The sequence below is a fragment of the Fukomys damarensis genome, unplaced genomic scaffold, assembly GCF_012274545.1.
Source record: "Fukomys damarensis isolate Sample0158 unplaced genomic scaffold, DMR_v1.0_HiC HiC_scaffold_23, whole genome shotgun sequence".
Classification (NCBI taxonomy): domain Eukaryota; kingdom Metazoa; phylum Chordata; class Mammalia; order Rodentia; family Bathyergidae; genus Fukomys; species Fukomys damarensis.
The window spans coordinates 15,814,523-15,821,800 of record NW_022900935.1 but is presented as its reverse complement, the minus strand read 5'-3'; the positions used below and the strand labels follow the sequence as shown (position 1 = coordinate 15,821,800).

The window sequence follows — 7,278 nt, the reverse complement described above, 5'->3', positions numbered from 1 at the left end:
ATACTTCTCTGTTTCTTACGAATCTACAATTTTTCAGGAAAAAAATTATTAGAAATACATGCAATCTGGGAGCTGGGCGTGGGAGAATCAAAAGTTTGAGACCAGCCGGGGCGATGTATTGAAACTCTGTCACAAAATAAAAAGTAAAAAGGGATGAGGTTGTAGCTTAGAGGTAGTGAGCCTACCTAGAATGTGTTAGGCCCTGGGTTCAATCCCCAGAACCGAACACAAAGCAAAAGAAATACACGTGTCGCACACATGTGGATGGGCAGCTCGGACATCACGAGAACAGAGGCCCTCACTCAGCCTGGGAGCAGTGCCGTCCAGAACAGCATTGTGTCAGAGGTGATGCCTGCATTAGCCCCAGAATCAGTAAGCTTTGACCCAGAGGAGGGAGGATTAGAGTCCTAGGCCAGGATAGTCATATGCAAAGGAGAAAGAGATACTGGCTCCTCCTGGAAACCCTCAGTAGCCAGAGATGCAAAAATCAGACAAGGGGAGGCCTGGACAACCTGGCTAAGAAGCCCAGTGTTGAGGGCCCTAAACTGGGAGGTGACGGAAACCAACTGTGTTTGAAAGATCTTTGTGGCCACAGAATGGAAGGGGATGGGAATTGGGGGATGGGGTGAGGCAAGACCGTGGAACCCAGAAACCGGCAGGGCTGCCAGTAGGGTGAGAGAGGGGTTGGCTAGGCCTGGGCTGAGGTGGCTGGGAGGAGGAGAGGAGGGGCCTCTGGAGCAGTGATTACGGACAGATTTGACAGGACTTGTGATTAATTGGAGAGGGGAGCAGCGAGGGGGAGGGGAGCCGAGCGTGACTACGGGCGCACACAGACGCGAGGCGCTCGGAGGTTTCCACTGCGTGCTTCCAGGAGTGCTTCCTCCCCCGCTGCCTCCAAATGAGCAGATTTGGGTTGGCCTGGCATTTGACCACAACCCTGGGAGAAGCTGAACCCATCACCACACCCGGGCAGTCCTCTGATTCACCCCTGTCCCTCTGTGCCCTCTTTCCCTCACACTGGCCAAGCTGCAACCCTGGAAAGCAAGGTGTGGGGTCAGAAAAGGCCACAGAGATGAGGGGTGTGGGCAGGGGCATGCCCAGGAGAGCCGGGGCTGAGTCCCGCCCGGACACAGATGCACACGACATAGAGAGCACAAGCACCCACACAGCCTCTGAGAACCTGGGACACAGCCCGACCGAGGGGGTCACACGCCCCACAGCCACAGTCAGCTCCAGCCTGGGTCTCACACACAGGCCATTGTGCTCTGCCAGAATCCCCAAGGTCCTCCCGCCTGCGCCACCCTCAGCCCCACCCCCGCTCCAGTAGGACAGGACAGAGGGCTGGCTGGCAGAGGGGCCAGCACAAGGGACTGGCACAAGGACCTGCAGCCAAACGGGGCAGCCCAGCCAGGAGGGAGGCCTCTGAGAAGGGGTTGCCACGGCAACAGGCTCCTGTAGAACCAACCAGAGGCTTAGATTCTCAGCTCTTATTTTTAGAAGTTGGGGCCTGGACTGGTTGCCCGAGGGCACAGATGCCAGCTGGAACCCCTAGGGGTTTGGGTGGACACTGCCCACCCTGGGCTTCTTCTGAAGGACCTCTCCTTCCCCAAGGTCATGCCCAGGGGAGGGCTGTGGATTCCCTCTGTCTTCACACAGACCATGGGCCTTCTACTAGCAGCACCCTTCCCCCTCCAGGTCCTATGGTGGGGACCCAGTCTGCTGTCCCACTGCACTGCAGCCTGTTTGCGGCTGTGGTTCAGTGTATAGAGTGTCACGGAGGGAAGGGGTGGAGGTTGAGCCCGATTTGTATGGTGCTATGTGTGAGGCTGTGCGCAATTGTCTGAATGAGTATATTTGCTATGTGTTGGAGATGCTGTCCACCTCTGCCTGGGTGTGTGCACGTGTGTGCATGTGTGAATTTCCTCTTCCACAGACGCCAAACACAGGGAAGACACCACCCTTAACTTCCTCCCCAGCCTGGACCTCTCAGAAATGGGAGCGAGGGGCAGAGATCTCAGGCTGGAAGGGTGGTGGCCTTAGTGTCCCACCTTGTCCAAACCCTTCCTATATCTGAGCAGATAGCTCCTGAGTTGGGCAGGAGGGTGGCAGCGAGACAGACGGGCCCAGGCAGACCCAGGTAGACAGCGTCAGAGTGAGAAGGATCAAGAAGCAAGCTGACTTCACAGTGACTTCTCCAGCTGCTGGGGATTTCTCTGTTAATCTAGGACTGCTCTGTTTGCATCTCATTTGCCTTCATTTGCATAACAAGGGCCTGGCTGGCATCAGAGATCGAAATTCCTGGCCTGGATAACTGTGTGAAAAAGCCTCTGGAGACTGAGCAGGAATCCTGGGGTCTCCGAAGCAGAAACTGGGAACTGTTGTGTTGCTGCTGAAGGTTCCAACCAAACCCAGGAGACCCACTTCTTCATTAACCCCTGGTGCAGGGAGGTGGGGGACAGCTGAGAATGGAGTGGGAAGAGTGAAAAGACTAGGAATCAAGTCATCTTGCAAGCCCTCCACCCCTGGCAGCCTGCATGGAGCTGTGTCCAGAGTATTTCTGTAGGTGGCAATGGCTTGAACTTGGTAAGGTCTGAGCTGGGCTGGGGGGACAGGGGGAGGAACTCAGCCACCTCTGCCTCTGCCCACCCCCTATACAGAGAGATGATCTGGCCATAGCGACTGGGATCTTATCCTGGACCTTAGAATTTACCAGCCTCAGGACTCAGATCTGGGCCACAGAAGACTGCTATGGACCCCCCACCTCAGGTGACACAACTTTGGCCCTCTTTTGTATTTGGTGAGGAATTAGAAGGTCCACAGGCCCGCTAAGTTGTGTCTGTCTGGAGATCCAGCTCATTCTAGACCATACCTCAACCCAGGACCCTAGAATTTACTGCCCAAATAGTCCTTAGCCAGCTGCCAGGGCCTACGCAGCCTTTTTCCCACCTCAGAAGCAGTCAGTTTTCCACTCCTATGGACCAAATGGGGACTGGAGTGCTGGAGAATCCACAGACAGGCATACAAGGCCCTGAGGCTGCAGGGTAGAACAGAAAGGAGAATGGGTACAGAGCTAGAAGCCTCCTTTAGTAATGTTGCCCTGGGCAATTTAAACATTTGGGGCAGCTCTGACAAGCTGTTTGACCTTGGGCAAGTTAACCTTCCTGTGTCCCCGAGTGGGGTTAATAATAGTAGCTGTGTCCTACAGTTGTTATGAGAATGTAGTGAGTTAATTCACATAAATCACTTAGAACAATGCCTGATGCAGAGTGTGTGTGTAAGTGTTAGCTATTATTATCTATCATCCTGGGGTTTGGCTTTTTTCCCTTTAGTGGCAGAAGCATTTTCTTTTTCATTTTGAGAAACTGAGGAAGAAGTAGGGTCTGGGGACAGCCCTTCCACTCCCCACCTGCTAAGCCCAGACCCCTTTGCTGCTTCCCCAGGGGTTGTACCCTGAGACCAGGATCAGGAGTCAGCCAGGCCACTGGAAGGAATGTAAGGATTTGTTCATTGTCCTTATTGGTTGAATAAATGAATAACAAAGATTAAAAGGAATAGAAGTGAAGCTGAATGGACTGAGTAGGACCATCTGACAGGCAAAGGTTTTGACTGCGGGACCTTCAAATGCATCTCCCTGACCATCACTTCTTTCTGTCTGTTCTCAGGTGGGGAGTGAGGCTGGCCAAGTTCTCTGCAAGTTTGTCCTGAATGGGGGAGTGGCTTGTCCCTGTGGGATTAAAGGGAGAGTGTCCACTTGTGTCCACACACATCTGTGTGTGGGGCAGTGTCTCTGCACGTTCCAGCATAGAACCTCCTCCCTGTTCAAGTGAGGGGCCCTAGGGCAGGCCCCATCTCGGTCAGGGGCAGGGGGTGGGGGAGAGGTTGATAAGCTTCATTACCTTCTAATTACATTCCGCCCCCTCTGGCAGAGCCAGGACTCAGTGCGCCTGTCCGCCTGTCAGCCTTTGGGTTGGCCCTGATGGAGAAGTCTCTTGGGGGTGGCCAACCTCCACCATCTGTCCAGGCTGATGCTGGGGGAGATGGGTGCCTATAGAGGATGCCATGGGTGTGTGGGCAGGTGGGAGTATAGGTGTGTGTGATTGTGTGTGTGCAAAGCCTGTGGCTCATCTGGGTGGCACTGTGTTTGTATTCATGATTGTCTATGTTTATGTGTCTGTATGACTTGTCCTGTGGTCTGGGGTCTCTGAGTATGATGCTGTGTACCCCAGACTGGAGGCTTTTGGTCTAGGGCTTTTCCATGGGAAGCTCTGAGTGGAGGGAGGGGTGTTCTGTGAATTCCTGGCTCAGCTTTCAGTCAGGAGAAATTAACCTCCAGGTGTCTTTCTGTAGAGGGTCTCGGAGTCCTTATATGGGAAACCAAGTTGGCTGAGCAACCCTGACTTTCCTTGAGCCCCATTGCCCGGAGATGAACTCTGGTTTCAGGCATCATCACAACTCCTGGGTTCTCCAGGAAAGCAGCCCCTCACCGGCCCTAGCACTGAGACAGGAAGGAGGCAAAGCCACTCTGAAGTACAGTTGCACCTTACCCAGACACAGGCACTGGCACAGTATCATGCATGAATCAGAGACCCCCATGTGTAGTCACAGACCTGCAAGATGCAAGCACACACACACACGGATTCTCATACACATACCCATATGGCTACATATTTATATAGGCACGTGAGTGCTTACACAAGGAACATACTCATACACTGATAAGACACAGTCTTGCAAGGACGCACACGCCTAAAGTCACAGGCACACAGAGAGACATGGCCGCATTTGTGTTCACACGCATTCTATCCCTTTCGAGTCTCTTCCTGTCCTCCCTCCAGCTGCCTCAGGCCAGTGTTCTGCTGTACTCTTCACCCACTACAGAGGACCCTTCCAAAGGTAAGCATCAAAGAAGGGAAATGTCCTATGCGTACCCAGATTTGATCCCTGGAGTACGAAGCAGGGTCTGTCTACATGTCTCACTTCATATATGTGACACTATGTGTCTGGCAGTCTGTGTGGCTCTAGTTCTGTGTAAAACAGGGAACGGTCTCTTTGCGACACTTGTGGGTATGGGTATTTTTCTGTGCGTGTCCGTGCATATTTCTGGAAGGATTTATGTGTGCATATACCTCTGTATGTGAATTTGTGAGTGACAGCGCGGGATTTCGGTATCTGTGCAACTGCATCTTATGGGCCACCTCCCTGTGTGCCTGTGTATGCATGTCTATGCTTGCATTTGCATATCTGTGCATGTCCCACATGCACACACCTCAGTGGCCCAGGCTGTATAGGCTGGTCTGGCTGGCTGTACCACAGGTGGAGGCCGTGGCCTGGGGTGGGGCCAAGTGAGACTGGACTGCATCCCCTGGCCATTGACAGTCGTATTTACAGAGCTCCGAGTAGGACATAATTGCTTCTATTAATCTTTCTCCGGTTGTTAATTGCTCACTTATCGGGTTGTGTATTATGCCGACTGTTGCTCTTAATTCTCCTCCATAGCTGCAGGTGTTTGCTGCCTTATTAACTGTTAATCGGCGCGGCTAGGGATAGAGACTTAATTGGCTCCCAGAGTGGGACACAGGCGGGCCAACCGGGCACTGCTAGACTCTCAGCCCATCCCTGGAACTCTCACCTGTGGAGCACAGGTGGCTGCAGGGAAGGGGCTGGCCTACTGCCAGAAGATAGCAGTCCCACATATAGCAGTTACAGTGACAACCGCAAGGTATGTCCCCTATACAGTCCTACCTTCTCCCAGGAGCTAACCTACCAATTAGAACCCAGCTCCTATAGCCCCTCTCCATGAACAACAATCTTCTATCCAGATAAAAAGCCAGTCTCATTTATTTCAATTATCTGAACCTAACTGACAACAACACCAACACATATTGGGACTGATTTTTGCCCTTTATCACTTTTTCTGCTTCAGGGCTCTTTAGATCACAGAGACACTGCGAGAAAGGAGGCAGGAAGGGGCCTCCACTAAACCAGTAAGGGTAGAAATTAGACCCCGTAAGGACTTTCCAGCCTTTGAGAAGGCTACTTGGAGCAGGTGGAATCCAAACAAGCTTCCTGGAGGAAGTTCTACTGCTCCATTTCAGCCACACTTCTGCTTGTACAGCCCCAAGAACAGGGAACTCATTCCCTCCGCTGCACTGTTACACTGCAGCAGTGAGAAAGGTTCTTTACGCTGAGTTTACCCACCCCCATATATATTGTAGAAGTCTCAAGTGTCCACAATGAGGAAACTGAGGGCCAGAGAGGGCAAGGGAGTAACCTCAGTGTTTTCCAGTCTTCTCTCAGACATGCAACAAAATTTCTGTTCTCTGTCTTTCCCGGGCCCTGTTCCATCCTAAATATCTCACTCCCAGAGGGTTCTTTCTCAGCTACCACCTCTCAGCCATGACAGGCTCCAGTGCCTTTGGGCTGGGAATGCAAGGTTTCTGGAAACTGTGCTCCGAGAAAGATACAAAGCTGGGAGGGGGGCATGCTGCACCAACCTGGCTTCCAGCCTCCAAGAAGGACAAACAGGCAAACCAAGAGTCCTCATCCTGTGCCTGGAAGGCAGTCTGCCCTGACTTCTGGAAGTTCTTCTTGGTATCTAGTTGTCCTCTCTGGAGCTGCAAAGGAAGTTGATTTGCTTTAACTGGGTTCTGAGAGGAACTGGGCTCTATGAGGGAGTGAAGGGGAAGCAATCACTGAGTGCTTACTTTGTGCCAGAAACAGCGACAAGCTGTGTGAAGGTGGCATCCCATTTAACCTTTACATAACCTAGTGAGTTAAGGATTTAACACTAACGAGAAGGAAAATGAACCACACGGAGGGACACTAACTCAAAGCCACAGAGCCAGGAAAGGGCAGAACGGGGGTTCCCTCAAGACTTGGAATTATTTAGGGAGCTGCATTTTTGTTAGGGATCCCTGTGTGAATTCATGCTAGTGGTTCAGTAAGGGAACTTGGCGATCCGGAGCAGGTGCTCACCCACCCAACCCAAATCTGGGAACACTGATAAGTAAAACACTCACGCATGCATAGTCCACATGACCATCAGGCGGGAGCAAAGCCAAAGGAACTATCGGGGATAGCTGCCCAAATAAGTTCCGGGCCCGCCTCTATGTTAATGACATGCAGATATATGTAAATTTTCACAAGCAACACTCAAACCTTTGGGAGCAATGGGGTGACATAGGAGCAGTTGCCATGGAAATTCAAAAGCGACCCCACTACCCGCACCAGCAGGCGCATAAGCACGTGCGCGAAGACCCAGGGTTCCTCGCTCAGACG

The 7,278-nt window shown here is 52.3% G+C and overlaps 1 long non-coding RNA gene across 1 annotated transcript; it reads left to right on the top strand.

Moving 5' to 3' along the window:
* The first annotated feature begins 1,515 nt into the window (after window positions 1–1,515).
* LOC104860423 lies at window positions 1,516–3,480 on the top strand. Its single transcript, XR_779678.2, has 4 exons — window positions 1,516–1,611; window positions 2,270–2,559; window positions 2,658–2,766; window positions 3,441–3,480. It is a non-coding gene; the product is annotated as an uncharacterized LOC104860423 (long non-coding RNA).
* Window positions 3,481–7,278: the final 3,798 nt, after the last annotated feature.